Below are 13,496 nucleotides of genomic sequence, written 5' to 3' on the forward strand. Positions count from 1 at the left end.
AAGGTATTCATACTTGATATTTGGGACCAATTTGCTCGTCGAGAAATACCGGGAGAGGAGAATACTATTACTACCAAATATGGTTCAAAGCATGAGAATTGTTGGGCATTCAAGAATTAATTGCCTCTTTTCTTGCCTCTTGAGAAAGGACAGCAATGGCACAACACGTATTTGAACTGCGGAGGCTTCGACTATTTGTCAGAAGAATCACGAAGCTACTTGCAACTTGAAACCAAATTGAATAGTTGGTTTGAAATGAGGAAATGAATGATTATAGCACAATTTGAAGGAACAAAACATGTCACCTTTTTGCCATCTTCCCACCGGCGCCCTTGATGCTGTGACCAAGATACTTCTCTCGATGTTTATCAGCCTTAATAGCATCGTCCCAACTGAATTAATTATGTGCATCAAAGGAGAAGCAGAAAGTTGGATAAATAAAAATTGAATTACAAAGCTTTCCAAGATAAGAATGCATCTACGATGTACAAGCATTATGTTCATTGACCATGTCCATGATGTACAAACAATAATGTGATTCAAATTCTCTTTTGACGAGAATTGAACCTAAGACCTCTCACTTACAAGTGAAGAGAAATACATCTAGACCATAATACTGAGTGGCGGCACCTTACTACGGTTAGATTACGCTGTATAGAATTTCTTACATTATTGCCATTTTTGGATCTTCCTATTATTGGTACCAATAATTGTAATTAATTTCTCTAACTAGTAGGTTCATTTTCCTACAACTATCAGGGTTTCTTTGTAGGTATTAATGGCTTCTTGTGCTTCAACTACCTATTACAATAAGCCTTATTCTAAAACTACTGAAATTATTTGACTCTTTAACACAAAAATCCCACTGCCGCCCAGGGATCGAGTATGTATCTGTCTATGATCATATGACCCACTTTACGTGTATCAAGGTACTTTATGATATACTATCAGCTTCATTGACCAAATCAATGTCGGACAGCTTCACTAGTCAAGGCTAGTGTCGATGTGACATGTATTATGTTTTCTTATAGGCGCAATCCCATGTCGTATAACTTCATCTTCAAGTGATGGAGCCCATCATATTTCTTCATTGGCGTAACCCAATGAAGTCGTTGAAGGAAAAGACCAATAGCGCAACACGCGCCCATTGTCTAACAATAGAGTGCCAATTCCAATGAAGGGGTGGTTTGGGAGTGAGGTGCTTAAAAAAAAGCACCCATGAAAAAAAAGCTGTGAGGGTTTTAGGTATTTGGTAAACTAAAAAAAAAGGCTTATTTTGGAAGCTGCTGTGAGAATAAGCTGAAATCAAAGGAAAAGCTGAAACAACTATTTGCTGCTTTGGAAAACTGGCTTTTTTTCAAAGCACACGGAACTATAGTGCTCCTTTAATGAAAAGACCCACACCGGACTTGTGGGCGAAGATCGAGTCAACGGCGAGGGAGGAGATCTTGACAGCGAGGGAGGGTTCAAAGGTGGTCATGTCGACGAGGATGCCTCCAGGGCGGAGTCCAGAGAGTGCGCCGGTGGTGGGGTCAAGGAGGACAGAGCGGACGTCGAATTTGGGTTATGGGTATTCTGGGTTTTCTGTCGAAATGCTTCATGTCCTTGCGAGGGTGCAATTGAAGACGGTGAGGGCGCCGACTTTGAGGGTTTTCTGGGTTGTGGGTAGAAGAATTGGAAATTTTCTGATTCGAATGAAGCTCCTAGGCGTTGGGCATCCTTTAAATCTCGGATTTCACCTCCCAGGTGTTGGGCATCTTTTAAATCTGACCTCGAAAACCCCAATTTGGGGATCTCCAAACCCTAGAAATGGTTTCCTCCGACGGGGGAAAAACCGATCTGAGAGAGAGACTTTTGTGGGTTTTCAGGTTTAAAAAAAAAACTAAAAAAAAAATCATTTTATATCCTTTTTGGTCATTTCACACAGTCACAACTGTTTTACATAAAAGTTTACCAAACACTCTACTGATTTATTTCACAACTGCTTATTCTCATAGCACAACCGCTTATTCTCACAGCAACTTTTTTTTCAAAGCACAGCAAAACCAAACCAGCCCGAAGTAGATGGCTTCACTGCAAAGCTTGGCTGTAGCCCCTGCCCCAATCTTAGCCTTGATGGCGTCCTTTGTCTTATTCAAATTCTATTTGACCATCAAACATTCTTTGAATTTTTTGAATTAAAATAATAATATCACATCCACTTCACAATTGCTATAATAGAAAAAAACATTATTGTGAATATATATTGAAGAAAAAAAAAATAAAGATACAATAAATTAGAAGAGATATGAAGCCAAACCCTAACAAAAAGTAGAAAATTATTAGAAACTAAAATCAATTAAGAGAATTTCTAAGAGAAATGAAAATTTGAAAACCATGAAAGTTTATGAACTAAAGCCGCAGCTGTACAATGCGAACAAAAATCCCACCACTGAACCCAAACATGACCAACACCATAGTTTGCCAAACAATCTGCCACCTGATTTTCTTCACTATAAATGTGAAAAAATTGAACATGCATGCATGGAAGAGAGGATGATACAACAATTTACCCAATCAACCGATAAACGTCAAGGCACCTAAGAAGATCCATTTGAAAGAAAATGAACTACTAAACAAAAATCACACTTAATCCAAAGAGAATGTCAACCTTCTCCAAAGCTATATAAACAACATGAATAATAGCTTTAAGTTTTGCATGTTGGAGATTTCGAGTGGAAATTTCCCTTCATCTCATTTGTCCCACATTGGCCAAGTTGGGAAGTTTCACACACTTTATAACATCTTATTCATCGTACAAAGTGATTGGAAAGATGGACCATTGAAAGAAAAAATGGGCTTGAACTTTGACTGACACACCCCGTCCCGAAGGAGGGTATGCTGGCCGTCACGTGAGAGTGACGTAACCAATTACACAGTTCGGAAGCTTTAAACAAAAATACAATTACTAAGATGAAACATCCGAGGGTGAGTCCTACTTTTGTGAATTCTGTCAGAACACCGCTGGATTCCTCGTGGCCACCAAAGCTCTGCTATCTAGAACCTGGAGGGGCGCAAAACAAAATTGAGTGGGTCAGTAAAACAAAGTTTTTCGAAAACATTTCATTTTAAACATTTCTAACCCCTCGCCGAAAAACCTGTATACTTTCCCAGAAAATAGAATATAAACATATATATATATACATATATCATCAAAACTCAGCCCGTCATCTATCAATATAACATCTCAGAAAGAATATGCCATGACATACCAAAATATAATAATAATGCATCAATATAAATCAGGCGAAATAATAAATCAACCGGAGACCCTACAGTGGTCCTGTACGGCTGATTCTATAGCTCAATATCCCATCCAGCCGGAGTCACCAACTGTGACCTGTACGGCCCTGCCGGAGTCACCAACTGTGACCTGTACGGCACTACACTGCACATAAGTCGGAACTACCTATAGTAGTCTGTACGACTAAGATGGTGAAATAATACGCTCTAGTGCTTCTCTCATCAATCATCTGTGCACATAATCTAAGGTCACCCACCAGTCGGAACCCCTCTAATGGTCTGTACGACTGGCATGTCTGAATCACCTCTAGTGGTCTGTACGACATCCACCTACTTGGATCCAAGGCGAGCGTGCGGTGTGGTGAATACTATAAGCACTAATACCAAGGTGCAGTTTATGAGCTCACAACGCAATCACATCATCATTCATTCATATAAACCATATAAACTCACCTGATACTCACTTGTGCGTCCACAACACCAATCCACATATATATATGCATCAATATCAATTCATATAATTTATAATATGCATCATGGCAAATGAAAACATACTTTCATATAAATTCAATTTCTGGGACAATTAATAGTATATAGGTAATACGAAAACAAAACTGCTCACTCACCTGGAGTTCGCCCAACAACTCCGTAGCACCACCATCAAAGCGTCATAACGATCAGCGCCTAGAACGATAATCGAATCAAACCTCAGAATTCATATCGATAGAATATATAACTTATATAAAACACGTCACTACGTAGTTCGATCTGGAAGATCTGCAACTCAGATTTCAAATCCATAATTTCCAGAGGTCCACAATATACCTCTAGGATACCATCCTAAAATTTCATTACCATCCAACGGTCGGATCTCCGTCAATTTCCAAAACCAAGTGACGGTTAACATTCTATTTTATGAACTTACAACTCCAATTCCGGAAGATCCGTAAATCAGATTCCCAATCCGTAAGTTCCTATAATCCTCAAATATTACGTATTACAACGTAGCAAAGTTTGGTGACGATCCAACGGTCGGATCGTCAATTCATATTTTCACCTAACCACGAATCGAAACGAACTTAGGTTCAATTACTCAATTTAAGTCCATCAAGTATTAAAACTGAACCTAGAACCTTAAACACATGCTAAGAATGACATTGGCGGCCCGTTGGCCACGCGCCGCCGCACGCGCCGCCGCGGGTGGCGGTCGGCCGCCCCGGCTCGCCGGAAAATCCAACTATTTCCAAAAATTCTCAAAAAATACAGAATTGAAGATCTAAATGAGTAGAGCAAACTGTATACCTGCGGCCAAGGCCAATTTGGCCTGGAAACACTTCAATTTCATCAAACCCGTACGAAACCCTAATTGTGGTGTTCTTCAATTCGTCTTCAATCCAACTCCGCCGCTCCAACCAACGATTGGGCATTATTCTAGGCCTCAAGGGAAGTGTATGAGTAGTGTCAATTGGAAGAAATTACTTCAGAATTGGCGGATTCCACCGTGGGTGCCCTCGGGCTCGACATGAACTTTTGTCATGAAATCACGACCAATGACCATCAAACTCGGATGGAAATGGAAGCTGGGATGACGCCATGATGATACCAAGTGAAAACTGGGTAAAAATCGCCTGAAAAATGGCCAAATTTGGCCGGAAATCCCTCTGGGGTCCGCGGGGGAAACGGGTTAACCCGGCTAGGTTCCCTCCTTTTCTTCTTCTCTCCTTTCCCTCATGTTCTCTTCCCTGATTCGTCACTCATCTTTCTCTCTCTCCTTCCCATTCGGCTTCATCTCTCAGTTTCCAGATTGGGCAGCCTCGCCCAATCCCGATTTGTCTCTGTTTCTTCCTTCCTTCCCCGACAGCTTCCCATACATACACACACAAAACCTTTCTCTCATCCCAACCATCCATTTCATTGTTCATTAAATCTAGGCCGTCCATTTTCATAAAAGAAATTCTATATTTTACTAAAATTATAAATCCTTAAAATCCCAAATTTCAAACGTTAATAACTTTTTCGATAAAACTCCAAATCACGAACTGTCTACGCCCACGCGTCCGTAGTGACGAACACTACGAGGATATGTTAAGAAAACAAATCTTAGATGGCACGACACAACGATTAATCTCAAATAATGCGCGTGCCTAAAAGGGCATTTTTGTAAAATCCTTTATTAAAACTTTAAAAATTCTTCAAATTAGGGACGGACTGCCACATTGAGTTTGGGTTTGTGTGTGTGATAATTAAATATATAAATAATATATAATTAAAATATATTTAATTGTCAAAAAATGGGCTCTAATATTAAATCTAATAATTAATTATTATTTTAAATTAATTTTGGATTTAATTAATTATTTTTTCAACAAACTCATCCTTTGGGACGAAGTTTAAGACGATGAAAGAATGCCAAAGAGCAACACACCTCTCTGAGCAAATGCCTTCCAAAAGATGCATCTCATATTCATACATGTTACAAACTGACATTTGTGCATTATATACAACCATTTGCATGACATTTAGAACACAGAAAAAACGAATTCTCTTAAAATCCCAAAACCTTCTTACTGAGAGAACCACAAAGATATTCGCCAACAGCCAAGTTTTCTGGTGCTGAAATTTTGGTTTGATCGATGAATCCTGGTGAAACAGACGTCCATTGAACTACGAGCACTAAGTAGGGACAAAATTTTGTTTCAAGGACATTGATCACTGTTTTTTTTTTTTTTTCATTTTATATTAATTTTGTCTTGTTCACTCTGCCAAATTAGTGATTTGCATTTATTATTTATTAGCATATTCAAATTTATTTCTATATATAAACTTTTCATTGATTGTTGATAACATCTGACGCCGCTCTAAGGCAATAACAATACCAAAATATCCTGCAAACCAGCCAAGACAATGACATTCTCTGGATCTATCACGAAGGAAAATAATAAAATAATTTAAAATTATAAAGCATTTATTCTTGCACATGAAGTTGTAGGTTCAACGATGTGATCATAAACATAAGAGGATTAATATTTTTGGAAGACTATAGTAGTATGTTGTTTTATAAAAAATAATGTCGTAATTGATCGTTAATTCCCTATACACAAGCTCAAACGTTGTTCAAAATCATCCCCTAATGTCCGGTCACTTATTAATTTTGCATTTTCAAATTATATGTCAAATTGTCACATGTAAATGAAATGAAAACCACTAAAGGAGAAACTGCTCCGATATACAGTAAAAAACTGCGTGAATTTGAAGAAGTTTTCTTACAAAAAATGAAGAATATTGCAAAGTGACGAATTACCTGCAGGGCCGGTTTAGAGATTTTTGAGGCTCAGGGCGACACAAAAAATGTGCCTTTACTTTATATAAGAAAATTATTTATTTTCACACGTAAGATATCGATAAAATTATACTTAGAAAATCATTTCAAACTTAATAATTTAGACTAATTTATTATCATGAGAAGGAAACAAAAAATCTTCAGGTTTACAAGTAGATAGATATGAATTTTGTTTTCCATCTAAACTTTTAAAGTGTTTTTGTATAAATCGTGAGGTGTTTTTTCTTATTTACTAACCTTGTCAATATGAGATTAAAAAAATAATGATGTTTTTGAGTCTTTAATTGATATGTATAAGTAACAAATGGGTATTAAATTAAACTTTTTGATGACACATCATTTGATTTACAAATTTGGTCAACACATTACTCTTTGTTGAAGATTAGACTTGAATTGGAACAAATGTTTAAAAATAACAACTCACATAACTACTAGCTACTAATTAAAAATAAATTAACAACCAAACAAAACTTCGTAAAAATTGAAAAGAATAAACATGCACTTAGCATTTCGAACTTAGGAACTCTCGTTAATTTTAAACAACAAAAACCATTGATTATAGGCCTGGTAAACGGGTCGTGTCTGTCGTGTTCATGTCTTTTTCGTGTAACACCTGTTATCTTAACGGGTCGTGTCGTGTCACACCTGTTATCTTAACGGGTCCTAAACAGGTCAGGTCACTTTACCCAACAGGTAAAGTGACCTAACCCGTTATAACTCATTAAGAAAAATATTTTTTTTCTTCTTAAATTTGCACATATCACACATTGCCATATAAATATTACTTCAAAACATTAAAACACATTTGTCGTTTAAGTACTACATCTACACTCGAAAATATGAGTCTAATAAACAAACATCCATACACTACTAGTCTATTACAAAATATTAAATGTGCAAGGATATGCAAATGAAAGAGTTTTTGTTTTCAAGGTTGTGAAGCCTTTCTCAAAAGTTTAAACATTGCCAATGGAATTCAAAGTTTGCATGTTATTCATTTTACAAAATCCTCAATTTTCATCAATCATCATGACATAAGATTTTGTGGTATTTACTAGTGAAAATATTTTAAATTGAAGATCAAATTTATTCATTGTATTCATATAGGGTCAAGGAGTGTAGCTGTAAAAAAATCATCAAAATCGGAGTTAAAATAACTGTTAAATCATAATTTTTCGTTTATAACCGTTGAAAAGTTTTATCCCGTTACTTGATCTTTGAATGTTTGTTTTTTGCGATTTTTGGCGTATGCAATCTTGAAGCATATACAAACAAGTTTGACGGTTGGATCGTTGAAATTAGTTTTGTAGAATACGTATCCCATCAAAACAACAGATTCACCAACACTTAGAGTTTATTTATACTTTCATTAATAGTGTAAATATTTTAAATTGAAGATCGAATTTATTCATTGTATTCATATAGGGTCAAGGAGTGTAGCTGTAAAAAATCATCAAAATCGGAGTTAAAATAATCGTTAAATCGTGATTTTTCGTTGATAACCGTCGAAAAGTTTTGTCCTGTTACTTGATCTCTGAATGTTACTTTTTTGCAATTTTTGGCGTATGCGATTTCGAAGTATATACAAACATGTCTGACGGTTGGATCGTTGAAACTAGTTTCGTAGAATGCGTATTCCATCAAAACAATAGATTCACTAAAGAGTTTATTCCTACTTTCATTAAGTATAACATATGATTTTGTGGTATCCACTAGTGTAAATATTTTAAATTGAAGATCGAGTTCATTAATTGTATTCATACAGGGTCAAGGAGTGTAGCTGCAAAAAATCATCAAAATCAGAGTTAAAATAACCGTTAAATCGTGATTTTTCATTGATAACCGTTGAAAAGTTTTGTCCCGTTACTTGATCTCTGAATGTTTATTTTTTTTTTGTGATTTTTTGCTGATGCAATCTCGAAGCATATACAAACAAGTTTGACAGTTGGATCGTTGAAATTAGTTTCGTAGAATACATATCCACTAGTGTAAATATTTGAAATTGAAGATTGAGTTCATTCATTGTATTCATATAGGGTCAAGGAGTGTAGCTGTAAAAAATCATCAAAATCGGAGTTAAAATAACCGTTAAATCATGATTTTTCGTGTATGCGATCTCGAAGTATATATAAACATGTTTGATGGTTGGATCGTTGAAACTAATTTCGTGAAATGCGTATCTCATCAAAACAATAGATTCACTAACACTTAAGAGTTTATTCATACTTTCATTAAGTATAACATAAGATTTTGTGGTATCCACTAGTGTAAATAGTTTAAATTGAAGATCGAGTTCATTCATTGTATTCGTATAGGGTCAAGGAGTGTAGCTGTAGAAAATCATCAAAATCGGAGTTAAAATAATCGTTAAATCATGATTTTTCGTTGATAACTGTCAAAAAGTTTTGTCTCTTTACTTGATCTCTGAATGTTTAATTTTTGCGATTTTTGGCGTATGCAATCTTGAAGCATATACAAACAAGTTTGACGGTTGGATCGTTGAAATTAGTTTCGTAGAATGCGTATCCCATCAAAATGATAGATTCACTAACGCTTAGAGTTTATTTATACTTTCATTAAGTATAACATAAGATTTTGTGGTATCCACTAGTGGAAATATTTTAAATTGAAGATCAAATTCAGTCATTGTATTCATATAGGGTCAATGAGTGTAGCTGTAAAAAATCATCAAAATCCGAGTTAAAATAGCCGTTAAATCATGATTTTTTGTTGATAACCGTTGAAAAGTTTGTCCCGTTACTTGATCTCTGAATGTTTGTTTTTTGCAATTTTTGATGTATGCGATCTTGAAGTATAAACAAACATATTTGACGGTTGGATCGTTGAAATTAGTTTCGTAGAATGCGTATCCCATTAAAACAATAGATTCACTAACACTTAAGAGTTTATTCATACTTTCAGTAAGTATAACATAATATTTTGTGGTATCCACTAGTGTAAATATTTTAAATTGAAGATCGAGTTCATTCATTGTATTCATATAGGGTCAAGGAGTGTAGCTGTAAAAAAATCATCAAAATCAGAGTTAAAATAATCGTTAAATCATGATTTTTCGTTGATAACCGTTGAAAAGTTTTGTCCCTTTACTTAATATCTGAATGTTTGTTTTTTACGATTTTTTGCTGATGCGATCTTGAAGCATATACAAACAAGTTTAATGGTTGGATTGTTGAAATTAGTTTCGTAGAATTCGTATCCCATCAAGTTCAATGGTGTGTGTATATATATTTATTAAGTAGATTTAAATTTATTTATTTTGTACGTATAACACTTAAGAAATTGAATGATATGTATATTTAAGCTGATCCAATGGTCACCAATTTATAATATTTAATTTAATATATATATATATATATAATTATTATAGTTTTTAGGGGTATAAAATTGTTAAATTAATATATATAATTATTATAGTATTTTTAGGGTTATCAAATTATAAAATTAATATCTTGCTTATCGTGTATTGTCACAGCCCGTTCCGAAATTCATTTATCAGTGAGGTCAAATGACAGTTTTATCCTTGGACGGGGAAATTGTAGTGTGTATGTGTGACATATTGAGACTTAGAGTTTATTGTGAGGTTTTGAGATTGGTGACCACGTGGACCACACACACACCACACTCACTCACTCCCTCTCTCTTCTTTCTCGTGTCCTCATCTCTTTCGGACTCACTCTCTCTCTCTTCTTCCTCGTACGGACCAAGCTCGAAGTGAGCTTCCCAGTCGCAGATCGAAGATTCTAAAGGCACCATTGCATTCCTCATGCCATTTCGAGTTGGTTGGTACCCATTTCAGGTAAGGATTCATTCGAAATCTCGAGAACCTGAAACTCATTTTTCATGCACTATTCATGTGGATGTAAAACCTTATGTTTCATAATATTTCAAGCTCATTGGGAGCTTTAGGAGGTCCTAAGGAAGCTCGGGGTAGTTTGTTGGAAGAGTTTGGACGTCGGAGGGCCAAGATCGAAGGTTTTCAAAGTTGATCGGATTATCGAGTTTCCTCAGGTAAAATCTAGTAGATTTCAAGGCTTAAAAATAATATAACGTGATTCTACATGTTGTTAGCTTTCCAATGGTTCAAATTTCATGAAAAATGGTTGAAAAACGAGTGAGAATAGTGGGTTTAAAGTTTTACCCAGTTTCCCCACGACCGGTGACTCGCCGGAGAAGATGACGGCATATTCCATCAGTTTGGACGGAATATGCTGACACCGTTAGTCAGATTTAATGGAATTTGTTAGGTTTTAACGGAATATTCCCTAACGGTGGTTAGGGAATCCGTTAGGTTTGGCCGCGCGTGGGGGCGTGTTTTACCGTGCCCTTGCCGGCGCGTGGGAGCTCAAAAAAAATTTCTAAAAATTTGGGGATGATCCTAAGGTTGTGTAGGTCACTTTGGTGTATTCATATACCCATTTTAAGCAATGTATGAGAAGTTATTAGCTAGTTTTGCCTATGTGCTTTAAAATAACGTTTTTATAGTTAATTCGCATATAGGGGAGACTTATCCCGAGGACGAGCGTATCCACGGGCGACTCTAGGTTTACGACCCGTCGACATACCAGTGAGTGGGCTTTTGATTTTCAGTATATATTTATATACTTTATACTTTCCTAGAAAAATGTGTTTGAATAATAATATGCCATAAATGCCATGCATATAAGTTTATAATTCATACATGAATTGGTATGTTTATATATATAAATGTGGTGCGGTGGACACTCATGTAAGCTCAGGTAAGTTGTGTTTGGTTATGTGAATTATCGATGATGTGATATGTGATTGAATAATGTTGAGCTCATAAAACTGCACCTAGGGTGATTATGATTTAGCCAGAGATATGAAGTACATGCCTGTTTATTTACGTCACCTCCCGCACTATATGCTCAAATTGGATCCAACTTAAGTGCACAATCTTGTCGTACAGACCTTATTTATGGTTTCGACTCGTAGGTGACTAGCGATTTATCGCCCGGCTATTATGAGAGAGTAAAATTGAGCATAATTATATTACACCCAATCTTGTCGTACAGACCCCTAAAAAGTGGTTCCGACTTATGTGCAGTATATTGCCGTATAGGTCATTGTAGTGACTCCGCCTAGATTGACTTTTGAGCTATGAATTCAGCCGTACAGACTACCACAGGGGTTCCGGCTAACATGTTATATTTCTATGAAATTATTCTTACCTGAATTGCTTACTCTGTTATATCTTGGCATGGCATATATTTGAATATGATTATGTGAAGCATGAATTGAATTGATATGATTTCATATATATATATGTATATGTATATGTATATGCTTATATCTTGATTCTGGGAAAATTATATATGTTTTACAGCGAGGGGTTAGATATGTTGATAAATGAAATGATTTTGTAAAACATTTGTTTTGCCCACTCATGTTTTCTGTTTTGCGCCCCTCCAAGTTTTAAGTAAGCTTGCTGTTGGTGGCTTGAAGACGTCGGTAGTTTTGACTTATCCAAATAATAGTAGGACATTTCTGGTACTGTATAACTAGTACTTGTCTTACTGGACTGCACCTAGACTTTATGCTCTGATTAGGAGTGTTTACTGTTGTAACTAACTCCAATTACTTTCTGTTTAGTAGTGCACTCTAGTAATTTGGTTTTCAATGATTCATATATTTCTTATCTTTATCGCTTCCGCACTGTGCACATAGCTACGTCACTCTCACGTGACGACCATCATGCCTTGATCTCGGTCGGGGTGTGTTATGTATCATGTCACCCACGTGTATACCCGAACCAACCCGTTATCTTAACAGGTGCTTATCGGGTTACCCGATAACGACCCAATTTGTTATTGTGTCGACCCGAACACCTGTTAATTTCGTGTCGTGTCGGGTTACCGAGTCATGTCAGGAATTGCCAGGCCTAATTGATTCTAATTAAACTTTTTGATTATTTAACCAAATTTTATATAGTTATACTCTTATGAAAATAAATTTGTAAAAATTAAAAGGTAATTAAGCACACATGGTGTTTTGAACCCAATGCCTCCTCATTAATTTCAAACAATAAAACCACTAGTTCTAGTTAAATTTCTTTGTCTTTGAACCAAATTTTATAAATTTATACTCTTATGAAAACATATATAACTATATCACCCTAATAATTTTGGTGGCCCAATTATTTTGGGCCCCGAACGGTCGCTCTACCAGCACTGGCTTGGGCCGGGCCTGATTACCTGATAGTTAGGGCTTTCATGTTTCAACCAACCAACCAACTATATCCAGTTAAAAACAATACTCATCAAAGGAACCATCAAATTCTTGCACAGCAAAACAAAATGCACATAGCATATATAGAATGTATAGAGGGCTACTTTCTGCCCTTCTTGGTCTTGCCTCTATTGTTCTTGTTCTTTATCTTCCCCTTGTTTCCAATACATTGGGAACCAGCAGCATCAGCCAACAGATTTGACTCATTTCATATGCGATTCTCCTCGCCTATAATGTGGTTTTCCATGTAATGGCAAGTTAAGATTTTCAAATAATGGGGTCATGGTATCGACCACAAAAACTTCATTAGACCATTTCTTTGAGCACCTAGTAGAAAGATGTCGATTCTTGCCAACATTTGTTAAAGGCTTATGCCAACATATGTCAACTACTATGATATGTAGAGGCTTGTCAAGAGCGGCTATAGGAAACTGTAAAGTAATGTTGAAGACTGCTAAGGCTTGCCAATTGAGGCATCGAGCATTTGATGCGTACAATAGAGTCGCACACAAGAAAAGAAAAGCGACACAGATGATAAAAGAAAAAAAAAATAGAAGAAAAAGTAAAGGGATGTTGTAATTTAGCATGATTTTTTGTTGGCATGCTG

The 13,496-nt window shown here is 36.0% G+C and overlaps 1 long non-coding RNA gene across 1 annotated transcript; it reads right to left on the reverse strand.

The window, feature by feature from the left end:
- Positions 1-2,754: 2,754 nt before the first annotated feature.
- Positions 2,755-5,104, reverse strand: LOC139192925 (uncharacterized). The gene is made up of 3 exons (XR_011577482.1): positions 4,585-5,104; positions 3,909-3,966; positions 2,755-3,043 (listed from the first exon to the last, which is right to left on the reverse strand). It is a non-coding gene; the product is annotated as an uncharacterized lncRNA (long non-coding RNA).
- Between the last annotated feature and the right edge of the window lie 8,392 nt (positions 5,105-13,496).

This window comes from Malus domestica, chromosome 16 (genome assembly GCF_042453785.1).
Source record: "Malus domestica chromosome 16, GDT2T_hap1".
NCBI lineage: Eukaryota > Viridiplantae > Streptophyta > Magnoliopsida > Rosales > Rosaceae > Malus > Malus domestica.